Here is a 13955-nt window from a genome sequence, read left to right as displayed (position 1 = left end):
TTTTAACCAACTTGTGTTGGCAGTTGTGTTACAAATGTACTTCTGACTGTTTTGCTCTTTTTTGGGGAGGGGGAATCATGGCTTACTTTGATACAAAGATACTGTGTTTCAAATGAGACCTCCAATTGTTTTCTTGCTGCAGTTGTGTGTGAGATTATTAACTGTATAGTAACAAGATGACCCTTAGGACCATTTCTTCATGGTCTTCAGATTCCCTCTCTCTTATAATGTGTGTAGATGGTCAGAAAATACATCCACTAAGCTTACATTCATTAAGTAAATGTCTTTCTTACAGATGTCTGAAAGTTGTCCTTCACTCTCCTCTTCTTTGGTGTACTGTAGTTTGTCAGGACAGTGTTGTTTGTTTTGTTTGCAACTTGTTGTCTTTCTAAGGCAAGAAGGTAACACAGCTTCAACACTGACATAGGTAGCTGGCATACAGGTATCTCTTTGCACTGTGAAAGAAAGAAATTACTGTGAAGGAACAGAAAATGAAGATATCAAGTGGCCTGTAGTCAGAGGATGTTGCATTGTTTTGGGCCTTATCAATTGCTCCTAGCCTTTAACCTTGCCTTTAAAAAATTCTTTTCTTTCCACTTTGGAGGATGAAAAATTGATTGAATAGTGGTATTGGAAAATGACAAGTGTGAAGAATAGTAACTGTGATACATTTCATTTTTGTGTCATAGCTGAAGCGATGCAGAGACCATTTCCTCACCTATATTTTGTTTGAGGCCTGCTTACAGGCCTTTGAGCACCACCATTAACAGTATTATATCACTGTGAAAGCTGGCTTTATGCAAGGGTGCTTTCTGTTGAGTTTCCAGAGGCATCCTAAGGACTTTGTGATTCTTGTGGGAATGATTAGCATGGGAATAGGTATTAGTGGTGCAGTTTCCTACAGTATTGCTTTTCCTTTGTACTTCGGAAAAGGGCCTGAAAAGGAAAGCAAGAACTAATAGGTGATGTCAGTGCCCAGTATTTGTCGCTTTCTTTAGTAGTGGTGTAGTTTAATGAAAAGTATAAATCTGGAGTGCGCTGAATGATATGTGTTTGGGTACATCAAGCTTGTCACTAGTTGCGGTACAATTTGAGGCTTAGAAAGAAAAATCTTGTTAGTAGTGTTCTGAAGATAGTATTTCTGTATGAAGCTATCATACAATGTCTTGGCATTCAGACAGCCTGGTTATTACTGTTTTTTACAAAGTTTTACTTATAGAGCAAGTGGAAATGACAAGTTCTGGAGAGTTTTTATTGTTGCTGCCCTGTGTTCTATTAACTAGTCATTGGGAATCACATTAGCTCGGTGCAGACTTTTTGAGCAGTGATACTTGGAAGGCCACATAGATCAGGAGGGGAGGACCTAAAATATGTTAGCAATAACAAAACACCGTCCGTGCTAGTTTTTGAGAGGTGAAATGGTACTAGAGTAGCGCCCATTCTCCTTTGCTGACTGACTGAAAGGCAGGCATGAGGAAGAGGATTTGGCCCTAAGACTTGGGAGATGAGTGGAAAACACTTTTGTGTATACAAGCTCTTGTTATCATTGCTATCCTATGGAAAAGGGCCTCCCCACCATGGCTGGGGCTGCAGCTCTCATCCTCTGCCTTTGGCATGAAGGGCACTCAGCGCCCAGCTGTCTCATCTGCTGGTTGGGCAGTGGCTTCTCCTTGCTGCCTCTTTCTGTGCTGCAGGTGTCTGACAGGAATTATAAGCCCTGTGAAATTGCCACATGATCTGGTGTTCTACTGAGAATTTTATTCTAAGACAAGATCACGTTTTCCATGAATGCGGGCGAACTCAAAGCACCGTATTTGTGATTTGTAGGCCTCGTATACTTAGGCATTCCTGAGGGGATAATGTTTGTTTTCAGATCTCCTGTGTATATATTTTATGTAAGAATACTTTTTTGTTAGTGGGCCCTCTGGCAGCTTGTAGTGGTATTTTGTCTACGTAGAAGAATTCAAGCCAAGTTTATTTGAAGAAGGTTTATGTGAGGTGGAAGAATTGACAGAAATAACATCATTTTAAAATTCCTTTTTTTTTTGAGGCATAATTAGTGCTTTATGTTGTTGATAACTTATGACTCTTCATGTTCTACTCTTCTGTTAGTCAGAATGACAAATTAGAAAACTCTTTGGACGCCTTCTTGGATACATTTTACATAAAGTACTGTTTGATCTACCAAAAAAAAAAAAGTGCTAGTATAGTATTTTTGTGGATAGTGCCATGCTAGTATTACCCTCCTGTTCCTCTTTCCTGAATCAGTATACACTGCTTAGTGGTGTGTGCCCTCTGCTATTCTGAAATCCTAAGTTCCGTACTAATGAAGAGATTAGGTATTTGTGTTTTTTTTTAAAGTCATTATAATACTATTACTTTATTATTATTGTTTTAATTTCTCCGCTGATAGTCATTGCTGAAGTCAGTTGCCCTCTAAGTGAAGATTCAAGGAATGTGGTTCTATACATACAATTTTTAATGACAGTTGAGAGACATTTTATAAAAACACCAGTTTCTCCTTTTTAAAGATTTGATTATAAAGTCAACCAAAAAAAGGAACCAACCACTTTCACAGAGAGTTACCACAGATTCTTTTCTGAAAATGAGGACTATACTCCATGTAAATTAGTTCAAACATCATAGTTGCTATCTCTGCAAGTTTGCAGGAGGCGGCAGATGAAGAGGAAGTTGTGTGCCTACAGTGATTATGCAACTGGAAGGAGATTATTGTTATGTCTGGGAAAACAGTTAATACTTTGCAAAGTGTATAATGTTTCCCTTGTTACGTTACACTTAAAATTGTCCTATTTTCACTTCTTCTATGCCTACCTCCAGAAAAAGACTAATTCTTTTTTTCTCAATTTTTTTTCACAGCACACTTGAGATGTATCTGAGTGCTGGGACCCCCCATACTCACAGACTCTAAAACTCCTTGCCTGCCTTGCTGAGTCTCGGTGAGTTGACCGTTAGTTATTGTGTTTTGTTGGATTGCTTTTGTTCTACCTCCTTCACCAAGAAATTTGATGTGAGATGTCTTAAACTGATGGCGTGGATACAAACATGTTTCACTATGTGATGGAATGTGTAAATGTGGTGTTGCAGTCAGTAGAAATATGTACACCTTAGAGACTTTGAACAGTAGCACCCAGATTGGTTATGGAAGCAGGGACCTTGCTTTTGTGCCATGACCCGAAATGGGACTCTGTGCTGAGAAGGGCTGAAGGAGATCAATGTGATCTTCCTTCCCTTGAAGTTTGTTTGATACTTGATCCTTTAACCAAGGAACTGATGTTTTTCAAATGTGCTGATTACAGTCTCTTATGGTGAAGGTTGAGTATGAAGTAATACAGGCTTTTCCATCCAACTATCTGCACTAATAAATTACTTAAATTGAGGGCTGAAATAAGTATAATGACACTTGATGACTTAAACTGCTTGTTGCTCAAAAATTACTGTCTGATGGCTACATCAGCAGTGCTGTTCCTGTTCAACACTGCTCAGGAGAAGGGAGAATGCCATTGAGAATTAGGAGAAGGAAACACTGCAGATTGTTTAAATGCATGCTAAAAATAGTTTGGTAGAATAGTGAAAGAAAGTAAAATATAACTGCTGTATTTTTATTTTAGGCATGTTTAATATATCAATGTACTTACTTGGTATAAACCTTTTACAAATAAGCATTTGAGATTTTATGTGAGAACCTTTTCAGGGTACTCATGAATAAATGTTGTCTTTTAACACATAGAGTGACTTATTAAGGTCGGAAATATGTATTTTTGAGGCTTGCACACTAAATATAGAGGTGGGGAATGAGCCAGTAAGAAGGGCTTTAGTTGTTTTGGGCATAGCTGTTTGTACAGTGCTGGCCATTTATGGGTAAAATTATGTATGCCTACCTCAACTATAATTTCCTCCTTTGTTAATTACATTGAGCAATTTTTTATTTTTATTTTTTTCAAGCTAACAACTCTTTTCTTTAAACTTACTCAATTTTCTAACATCAGTGAATGAAAACAGGTTTAAGAAGCTTTTCTAAGCTTCTGTTTTTCTGCCTTTTTCGGTGGCTGTTCTGATAACAAAGATTTGCAGTTCACTGCATTCAATAAACTTTGTAATATTGGTTGAATAGTTTGTTTGTACAATATATTAACTTGAAAGTGCTGTGCCACGTAGATGTTGTTTATTGCTTGCTTATGTACACTTACTGCTTACACTGTATTATTTGTTTAAAGTACTTTGCTGAGCTGCACCATGTTCATTATGTGTGCATGCAGGTTTTCTCGATAATAAGCTGTATTTGTGATCATTTAAATTAATTGTTTAAGAAGAAGAGAATATTAATCTCAAAATATCTGCTTTTTCTTCGAGTGAATAAAAGACTCGTAATAAAATGAGTTGGGTATGACTAATGAAAAAAGAAAAATGCCACTGCCAAAATTCCCTCAAAGAGACCATGAAATTTTGTTGTCAAATTGATAGCATGTTTGTTTTCATTTCGGACATCTTGATTGTAATTTTCTATTAAACAAGGAATATGTTAGATTAAAACTGAAAAAGGTAGATACTCACATAAAAAGCAATTGCATATAATTACCTTTTTTCCTAATTAATCTGAGTGAGGGGAAAAAAAAAACACATCAAAAAAACAACCTTTCTTTTGCTTAGTGCTGCTGAATTCTGCACCAAGTTTCCGAATTTTTGTTGTTATGGAGCCAGAAAGTAATCTGGTACCTCTGCAGATACTGACTAAAACATGGTTGCTGTTCTTGAAAAGTTCACAAGTTCTAATACGAGCAACTAAAAGTTAAAATGTGATATATAACATGTAGAGTGATAACACGAAAAAGAAACCTGTGATAAAAATGGATGTAGTGAAATGATTCAAAAGGCAGGGAGTCTGTATCTGCTTGGAAGCAGAGAGGCCATTTTCCCAAAGAATATCCTGATGCTCTAAATGGAATAGTTATCCATGTGTTCCCATTATAGTTCAGTGAAAGAGGGCTGCATGAGACATGGAACAGTTTCAAATTTTGGTTCCTTTGAAGGCTTGGAATTGATATCATAGAACTCTGAAGTCTTATTGTTCGACTTATTCAGATGCTCTCCCTCTACAGAACAATATCAATTAGAAATGAATTTATGTTAATTAGTATGTGAAGCTAGGAAGGATATGTCAGCTGGAATCTCCTAAGTCCTGGCCTTGGCTTTTTAATGAGAGCTGCCTGTGGAATAGGTGGTGGATTTTTCTGGGCATCGTGATGCTGTACCATGAGTGTGGCTGGACTTGTGTTCACTCTGCTGCTGCTGTGAGCTTTTCAGCAGGTGAAATTCCTGCTTAGTGCTGATTGGATCTACTTTGAATGTGATATAGTGCATAAAGGTTTGAATGTTGGACATGTTAAATGGCTTTAGAGCATACGTGAAGAAACACATGGAAGTGATGTGAATGCTAGAATTTGTGGCCCCGCACCACTGTGTGTGGTGGCTAAGGTAATGCAGGGTAGCTGCTGTGTGCTACCAAGAAGACATGCAGTTAGAGATGGCAAGAAGGACAGACTTGCAAACCAGCCAACCGGATAAAAGCGTGAACTTGACTTTCCAGTCTAAAAGTTTTCAGTCAGAAAGTATCTTCTCTCTCATTTTCTTTTTGCATTAAATGGTTTCTTTTGCAGGGAATGTTTCTCAGGGAAAAGAAGAGAATGTAGATTACAGGAATCTCAGTTTTCTGTCACTTTCAATGACACTCTGTTTCAATCCAACTTTGGAGTGGCTTCATTGGCATTTGTGTTGTAGTTAGTGTCAAGTGTGATACATAGAAGATACTTGTGTCTGTTTGTTATGAGTTATAGCACTCCTTATTGTTGCTCACAGCAGTCGTAGATAAAGAAAATTCTGACAGATGTCTCACTTAAGATGGAGTCCTCCGAATACTTGTATGTGTAAAAGGAGCGCTGTCAGAAAGTGAAGCATGATACTGAAAATATAGGAGTACCTTACACTGAAACAAGTTGTACGAGTCTTTACTATTAATTTGAAGATGTGGGGAAGATTACAATAGGTTCCAAGTATGAAACATAAATGAGGGAGGGAGAGAGCTCACTTCTGTCAAAATTCAAAGCCGTGCTGGGATGGAGCCCACCAAGAGCTCAGGTGTAAATTCACAGCACCTTGACTCCCAGAGGAGCAGTATTTCAGAAAAATACCTGAAATAAAATAGTTATTGATCAAGGGAACGGATAATCTTTACTGACTCAGATTTCTCATTTGAAGCAGAATTTGTGAACGATTTTTAGCCTGGTTTAAATTGGTTTGTGCTAAATAAAGAGAATGCGGTCACATTCTGAGACCTCAATACCGTGTGGTTCTGTTCTGCGTGAAATATGATTGGATTTTCTGTTTTCAGTCACTCCTGTTCTGTAGCGATATTAGTTGATGTGGATTGGCTATAAAGGTGCCTATTAAAATAGATTCTTGATTATAGTGAATTTAATCCAGTCAGGGTCAAAATGGTACTCTAGTCTGAGAGTGAACACTCTGTGTGGGTGGTACAATGAGAATGTGCAACAGAAGTAGAGAAATGAGCATCTAGTGAGATTTATGAAATCCTTTTTCAAGTTGGGAATGGGAATGGAAATTTTTCATTTTTATTGTATGAAAGAGGTGAAATTTGCGCAAATGCAGTATATTGCTTTTCCTTTAAAATTAATGAAAATTGAGAGTACAGAGAAATCTCATCATCCTTACTAGTAGTAGAACTAGATTTGTTAACACTGAAAGCAGATTGCAAGTACTTCAATATTTTGAGGCCACAACATTCAATTTCATTCTAAGTCTGAGGTAAACTTTCCTTAAATATGTAAAACTCATTAATTACCTTGAATGGATTTAAATGGAGTGCTCTGTCAATGAAATTCTTACTGACCTGATAGAATCAAAGCCCATTTATCAAGTCCTGTTGAAAACACTATCATTCAATTGATTGAAATTTGCCTTTTGTAGCTATATCCAGGAAGATTATTTCTAACACTTCAGTTTTGGTGAGATATATATAAAAAATATTTAGGAAATGAGATAGCTAACTTGATTTCGTTCACTTCTTAAATATTGGTCTTGACTTAGTGATGGGCTTTGCTAGGATTTTTTTCATTTCTTAACTTGATAGGAACCTTTTTATGTCTCCAAAGGTATAGTATATATGCATTTTCAGAAGAAATAGCTGTCATTATTGTCTGTGGAAAATCAATATATATTTTAAATATGGATTGATGACATTCTACCACCAGTATTGGAGCCTGGGAATTCTAGAGGGGTCAAGAACAGGACAACTGAGCACTTGTATCATCAAAGAAGATGAGATGCATTTATTCGGGCAAATTTTCCTCTGGGCCTGCGTTTAACCCCTGCATTGGGAAGAATGAAATATTTACCCAGCTCAGCTCTTGACAGTAAATAGTATTAATTAAATACAGGGCTTGAAAATGACACTGGTATTTCAGATTAAGGACGGTAGATTTTGCCTTGGCTTTCTGTATATTGAATTCCAGTAGTCTGTTTATTTGACAGCATTATAGTACAATAATTTGAGGATCATAGATATTTCTGTACGTTAAAGTGGGTGAATTTTTATCATGCCACAATGCTGGGATGTTAACTCTGAAGACTTACGTGACAAGAATAGTAAGTGAATTTGCAACTGGTTAATATAAAGCGTGGCACAGTTTGTTTTCATTTATTTAAAATTTACCTTTATACTACAAAATTTACCTTTATACTAACTGAATTAGCAAGAAATTTTAACTTTGTTTAAACAAACTTTGGTTATTGAAAACGCAGTCTTAGATAATATTTCATTTATTAATATCTTTAACTGTTTTAAATGATTTAGAAATATCTCTCCAACCATACATAGCCTGACAAAATAACTCATTTTAGCAATCTGCAGAGAGAGAAGGCATTTGAATATTTTCCTTCCCCAGAAAAGACAGCCATTTGTGGTTAGCTGACTGCACAGGCACCGGATTTTAGTATACGTGTTTAGCAACTGATGATCCAGATGCTTCCTCTTTTTCATTATCAGTATTTTGTTCCTCAGTAATCCCAGTTCAATAAACTACAGTGTTCAGTATACACCAAGCTCCATATATTTCCCAATGACAGCAATAGGTGATCTAGGAACATTTAAAATCAGAACTGAGAAAAGAGTTGGATTTGTAGTAGGTATTGCAAGTCAGTTCATCCTTGAGGCAAGTGGTGTCATACTGAGTTAAAATGTTTCCATTCATTTTCTTTAAGCATGCTTTTCTCCTGCTTATGTTGATACTATGTAGACCTTTAACTGTCCATACCCACTGAACTGAGGATTCCATTTGGCTTTGGGTTCCTTTGTCCTTCAATCTGCAGGCACCTGTTTCACAGCTATGAGAGAGAGGTGTCTGCTGCATGGCTTTGATCAGGGTGTAAGCTTGAAACTCTGCTGTGTGGCGCCACAGTTAGTAGTATCTTGGAATGGGACTGAAACAAATTTCTCTGAATGTAGGTGGCCAACACGTATGAAATTTCAGTTGAGTTAATTTTTATGGCCTTTCAATTTTCAGTTGTGGTTTTTCGCTTGGCTTCTCTTCACAAATCCTGCTTAGCTCTATTTTTACTGCTTAGAACAGCTGGGGAGACCATGCAAAAAAACCTTCCCAGTCTGGAATTGCAGTGTGTAACTACCTGAATGTATTCTACGATAGAATAGAGTATGTGTGATGATAGCTTCACGTGTGAATACTGATGTTTAAAGTACTTGTCTGTGACTGTGATGCTGGTCTTGGGTTCCTCCTGAGCCCACTCTTGTCATAACTCAAGTTCTCATCTCCTGATCAGTTCTGAAATCTTTAGGGAATCAATGCATGTAAGTCTACTGTATAACACTTAGGACACGTTTGATACAAATTGACAGAAGTTTTAAGAAACAGTTACAAGAAAAACAAAAAAAAACAACCTGCAATACGTCATCTTATATGAAATATCTTATGCTATTTTGCTGCTGTTATATACCAAATGTGTTACCACCACTGTTGTACACTACAGTGTACAGGAGGTGTGCTTCAGCCTAAACTGTTAGATGTCATTTGTTGTGTTCATTTTCTGCTTTCACTGGTTAGCATCAGACATGCTGTGTGTGTATACACCTGTGTACTATTAACTCGTTTTTGAGTATCAGCCTAGAACCAAGCGTATGGTGCTCTGCTCCTGTTTTAGGGCACTATTAGAAAGAAAGAAGAAATGTAATAGCCTGCCAGTGGTGGATTTGATTCCAGTAACGGCAGTTCAGAAAGTTTGGTGTCGTCTGACAACAATGATAATGCTTTGGGTAGTCCATGCCTGTCTGCTTGGTTAAAACCCCGAGGCAGGGGAGATGATGTGTGGATCAGGACACTCTGATCCATGTGAAACTGTCATAGGAGAGGCTAGAGGTGGGTCAGTCAGTCCCTCTGCTTCCCAGTGCCTGTTACCGTTCCACAAGTGCTGCTTCCTTTATTACGTTGGCCTCACCAGTCCCTGGACACCTGCAGGGCACGTCTGTTGCCACAGCCTATATTACCTGACATGATAGACAGGCTGGGGAATGCTGTCCTGGGCCCATGTGGACACCAATGTGCATGATCAGGGCCACACCTGTCTTTGGTTGCTGAGGGGAGAGAGGTGGGAGGGCACATCTCTATATGCTGCCTCAATTGGAACATGCAGCAGCATGGAGGAGGGAGTCGCGGTGCTCCTGCTGCACAGCAGGGCTGCCCACTTGGGCACCCTGGGAGGCTGCTGCCTCTCTGGGCTGCTGATATTCCCATCTATCTATCTCTGTCTCTGAAACATTTCTGCTTCTTACTGCTGCTTGAATACCTTGTTGGAGAGCTGGATTTCTCATGTCAGCTATGAGTACCCTAGCTGCTGTGCGTGTCGTGCAGTAAAGGACGGGAGTTTCTTCACTTTGCCACTTCTATTTATTTAATTTATTTATATGCTACCTGTCAGATTGTCTTTCCAGGCAAGGTACTGCAGAGGAAGCCAAGGTGTACATTTGCAGATATATTTAGCAATTAAATCCCCTTGTGGTTGCTTGTAATGCTTCAGGATAGCTTACTCTACTCTGACATGAAGTAAACTTTCTGAAACAAGGGCATCTTTGCTGGCAAACTGAGGATTTGTGCAACTTGAAACAGTTTTGGAAATATGTTAGGTTTTGTGTTGTTTGGGGGTTTGTTTTTTGTAGAGTCTGAAATGAAAAATCCACTCAGGGGACAGCTCTGTTCCTTATAGCAGTGGTATCTCTGTTCATAATTAAATGAATACATTTGACTATGAAGATACATTACTAATTTGATTGTCCCATAGTTGTCACTGCATATGCCATCTTTTTTCCAGATACTTTGGTTAGACCAGTGTGAAGTATTTTGCCATAAGGAATTCTTGGAAATCTGAAGAGATCAAAATCAGCATTTTTAGATCTCCTTGCATTAGAGTAATGGAGAAGTAAAATATGAGCTGCTTAAAACGCATCTCCCAGAGAGATGTGGAATTTCCTCCAGGGAGGAGGGTCCCATGCTGGGTGAAACCTTGTTCTGTTAATTGAAGATTTTTTTCATTTGTATGAGCTGAGTGTACAGAGGATATCACCTTTCACTGTTTTTATTCCATTGACAGAAAAGGAAGTTGGTAATAGGGTAGTAGCAACATAAGATTATTTTTTTTAGGTATTTTAATAATTGAATGCTTTTGTTTCCATATAATAATTTGTATCGATTGTATTACCAGTTCTTCGTTCTGTTCTGTTGCTTTGTTCAAAGTATTAGGTAACTTTAAGAATCTTTATGCCATGCTGATGATGGTCTCTGTGGCTTTTTGCATGAAGCATCTGTTAATCTCATATGGTGCTGAACTATCAGGTTTTTTTATGTCTTTTTTTTTTTTCTTTTTTTAACTTGAGACCAGAGTCAGCAATGAAAATCAAACTTAGTGATACTTTGGACAATTCTTTCCTGATCAACAGATTTGGATAAGGTGGCAGGAACCATCTGTAGAATTTGTGGGCTTACAGAGTTCATCCCAGAATGAATGGATTCTGTGACGTAAATTTAAGACTGCCTATGAGAATTATGGTACATGGGTAACTACAGCAATGGGATTATCCTCTGGGTTTGTGCTTGGGAGCCAGGAGCTTCTACTTCACTGTCAGGGTGGTGAGAGGTATTCTGAACAAGTCACCTGAGCTGTAAGCCCCTTCTCTTCCTTATCTGTAAAATGGACTCAATTCTCATTATTTTCTCCATATACAGAATACTGAAGTTTGTGGAGTGTTCACAGAAAATAAAAGCATTTGTTTTCCATTTCCTTAAATATAAATAGAATGTCTGCTTTTTATCCACCTGTGTTGTGATATATTAATGAAGTTGTAAGAACTGCTGTTCAAGCAATGGCCTTTTTCCATTTTATTAAATGACCCAAATTGGTTTGAGTTAACTGTATATTTGGCTGCTTGTCTTAGGAGATAAAACCAAGCATTGATTTAGCTTTGCTTTTACAGAGGAGAAGAACTAAAAACTATCTCTGTGTGGTGACGATGGAGTTATTCTTTGAAATTCTAATTTAACACTTCAGTAATGGGTCAAGCTTTCTCTAAATCCTCTGTGGGATTATTTGATTTGCTGTCTGGTTGACCTCAAGGAAAATGGGATGTCTTTAAATTACAAGAGGTGCCATAGCTATCGCCTTATAATAGAGCCGCATGGGAGAGTTGGTTGTTTTAAATGAGGATTGTCGCCTAATGACTAAGGGATTATCTGAATGGGGCTTATTCCCAAGGACTACCTTGAGGGGAAAAAGCTGTATTTTTAGAATTGTTATTATTTTTTTATTGTTACCATCAGATGTATTATTGAAATTGGTGTGTTTGAGAGATAAGGGGAAAATATACTTACCTGAAGGGGAGGTTGGGATGGGATTAGGGTTTAGTGTCTGTTTTGTCTTCAGCATTATCTATGCATGGGCGAGTTTTGTCTCTTCAGATTCTCTTTTATGCCTCAAGAAGAATCATTACTATTTTTTTGTAACAAAATTGTTTATTAAATGGCGTGCACATGACTGTGGAATTGGAGGGAGAAGTTCTGCTTTTTATGAGCAGACAAAGAAGCTTGAATATTTTGCAAGTTCATGCGTGTCATGTTTAGCCTGCCAGAACCTTTAAAATTAATTTGCAAAGCACTGAAATAAAGAACTCAAATGCTTTGTGCTGTGTCATACATAAAGGGAGTAGTTAGAAGTTAATTTGTAACTGAATTTTAGGGGGAAAATGAAGGCAGGATTTCAGTTAATAATGAACTCTCTCTGAAATTTCACTTTTTGATGTTATTTATGCTAGAGGTTCTGTGCATATTGCTCTTTCATTTTTTCAGCCACAGTTCACCTTTAGAAGCCATATAACATACCTACTCATATTTTAGCAGGTTACATATTTCTCCATCTTACAAATTAAATTGAATTTTTAAACATCTATGGTTTGTGATGTCATAGAGTATAAATTAATACAATGAAAAGCTCAGTAGAATAAATCATTTTAACTGCACTTAGTGTCTCTTCAGGATTATTGAATGGAGACGAGCTGTGCAGTGTGCATTGTATATATTGAGAAATATCAGAAGACATTTTTGACAAGAGTTTTGGAATGAGTTGTGGGCTCAACTCCAGCAATACTGTGTGCAGCTCCTCCTGCAGAACTTTCCACTGCCATTTTGTCACAGACTGCATGCCTTTATTTCAACTCAGATTTCTGATTTCAGTAACTCCAGCTCTATGCTAGTTGAATTGCATATTTGCTTTGAATTGGATGGTTGAATTTATTTAGTGTTGCTTCTGATTTTGTTTTCTTAATTTATTTAAGAATACCAAATGTATTGGTTCGTGTAAAGTTCAATTTATATCAGTTTGAATTAATATGTTGTGGCAGGTTTCTGAAGTTGGCAATAGCTATGGAAATGTAAATCTTGTAAGATGTTGAGAAGGAATATTGGGTAAAAAGCAGTGTAGTCATCAGTTTTGTATGTATGTAGGGGAGGGAAATTCTTCAGGATGTGAACGTTTCTCCATAATTTCTAGTAACTGACAGGGAGATGTAAATAACGTAATACAATAAGGATTATAAAGATAGAAAGTACACAGATTTATTTCTTTATATTTCCATCAGGGGCTTATTTTCAAAGGCAAAGCCTCCTCCTTCTGTCTTCTGCATTAAAATGTATACAATGAAGTGTTAGTTGCAACACAAGCAGCTGGGCCTTGCTCACAAGCTTCCATCTGACAGTTTGGTAGCATGTATGAATTGGGCTGGTTTGCTGCTTTAAACTGGGTATCTTGCTCTTGATAGGAGAGGTACAGTTACCCATTTGCTAATTAAAAACAATGCTGCTGGGGTAAGCAATAGCATCACACACACACACACAAAAGAAAACCCAAACCCAACAACAACAAAAGCCTAACCCACAATTCCAAAGCCCTACACAGTTCAGCAAGTAAACACTTAACACAACACAGCACATGGAGTCATGAGCCACATTGTCTTCCAAGTCTAGCTGAATGGACAGCCTCTGTCTGCAGTGTGTCCTGAAAATTGCCTACTGGGACTATTTGGAAAAAAAAAATGCATTTAGAATCATAGAATGGTTTGTATTGGAAGGGACTTCTAAGATCATGTAGTTGCAACCCCTGCTTTAGGCAGGAATACCTCCCACTAGACCAGGTTGCTCAAGGCCCTGTCCAGCCTGGCCTTGAGCATCTCCAGGGAGAGGAATTTATTTTATTTATTCATTTATTTTAAAGAGCTTTTTGCTTTTGTAGAGGATATTTCATTTGCTTCTGTACTTCTTTTTCCTAGAGGGGAAATATAAACTCAAGTTTTCTTCGGACTCCAGCTC

General features: G+C 37.7%; 1 long non-coding RNA gene across 1 annotated transcript in view; it reads left to right on the top strand.

Moving 5' to 3' along the window:
* The first annotated feature begins 6 nt into the window (after window positions 1-6).
* Window positions 7-13955, top strand: part of LOC109366811 — a 28962-nt gene continuing 15013 nt past the window's right edge. The window contains exon 1 of the long non-coding RNA XR_002113419.1: window positions 7-2957. This is a non-coding gene — a long non-coding RNA (uncharacterized LOC109366811). The remainder of the gene's footprint in view (window positions 2958-13955) is intronic.

The sequence above is a fragment of the Meleagris gallopavo genome, chromosome 3 (assembly GCF_000146605.3).
Source record: "Meleagris gallopavo isolate NT-WF06-2002-E0010 breed Aviagen turkey brand Nicholas breeding stock chromosome 3, Turkey_5.1, whole genome shotgun sequence".
Taxonomy (NCBI): domain Eukaryota; kingdom Metazoa; phylum Chordata; class Aves; order Galliformes; family Phasianidae; genus Meleagris; species Meleagris gallopavo.
The sequence above is the reverse complement of the archived record's forward strand: the minus strand, read 5'-3'. Positions and strand labels throughout refer to the sequence as shown.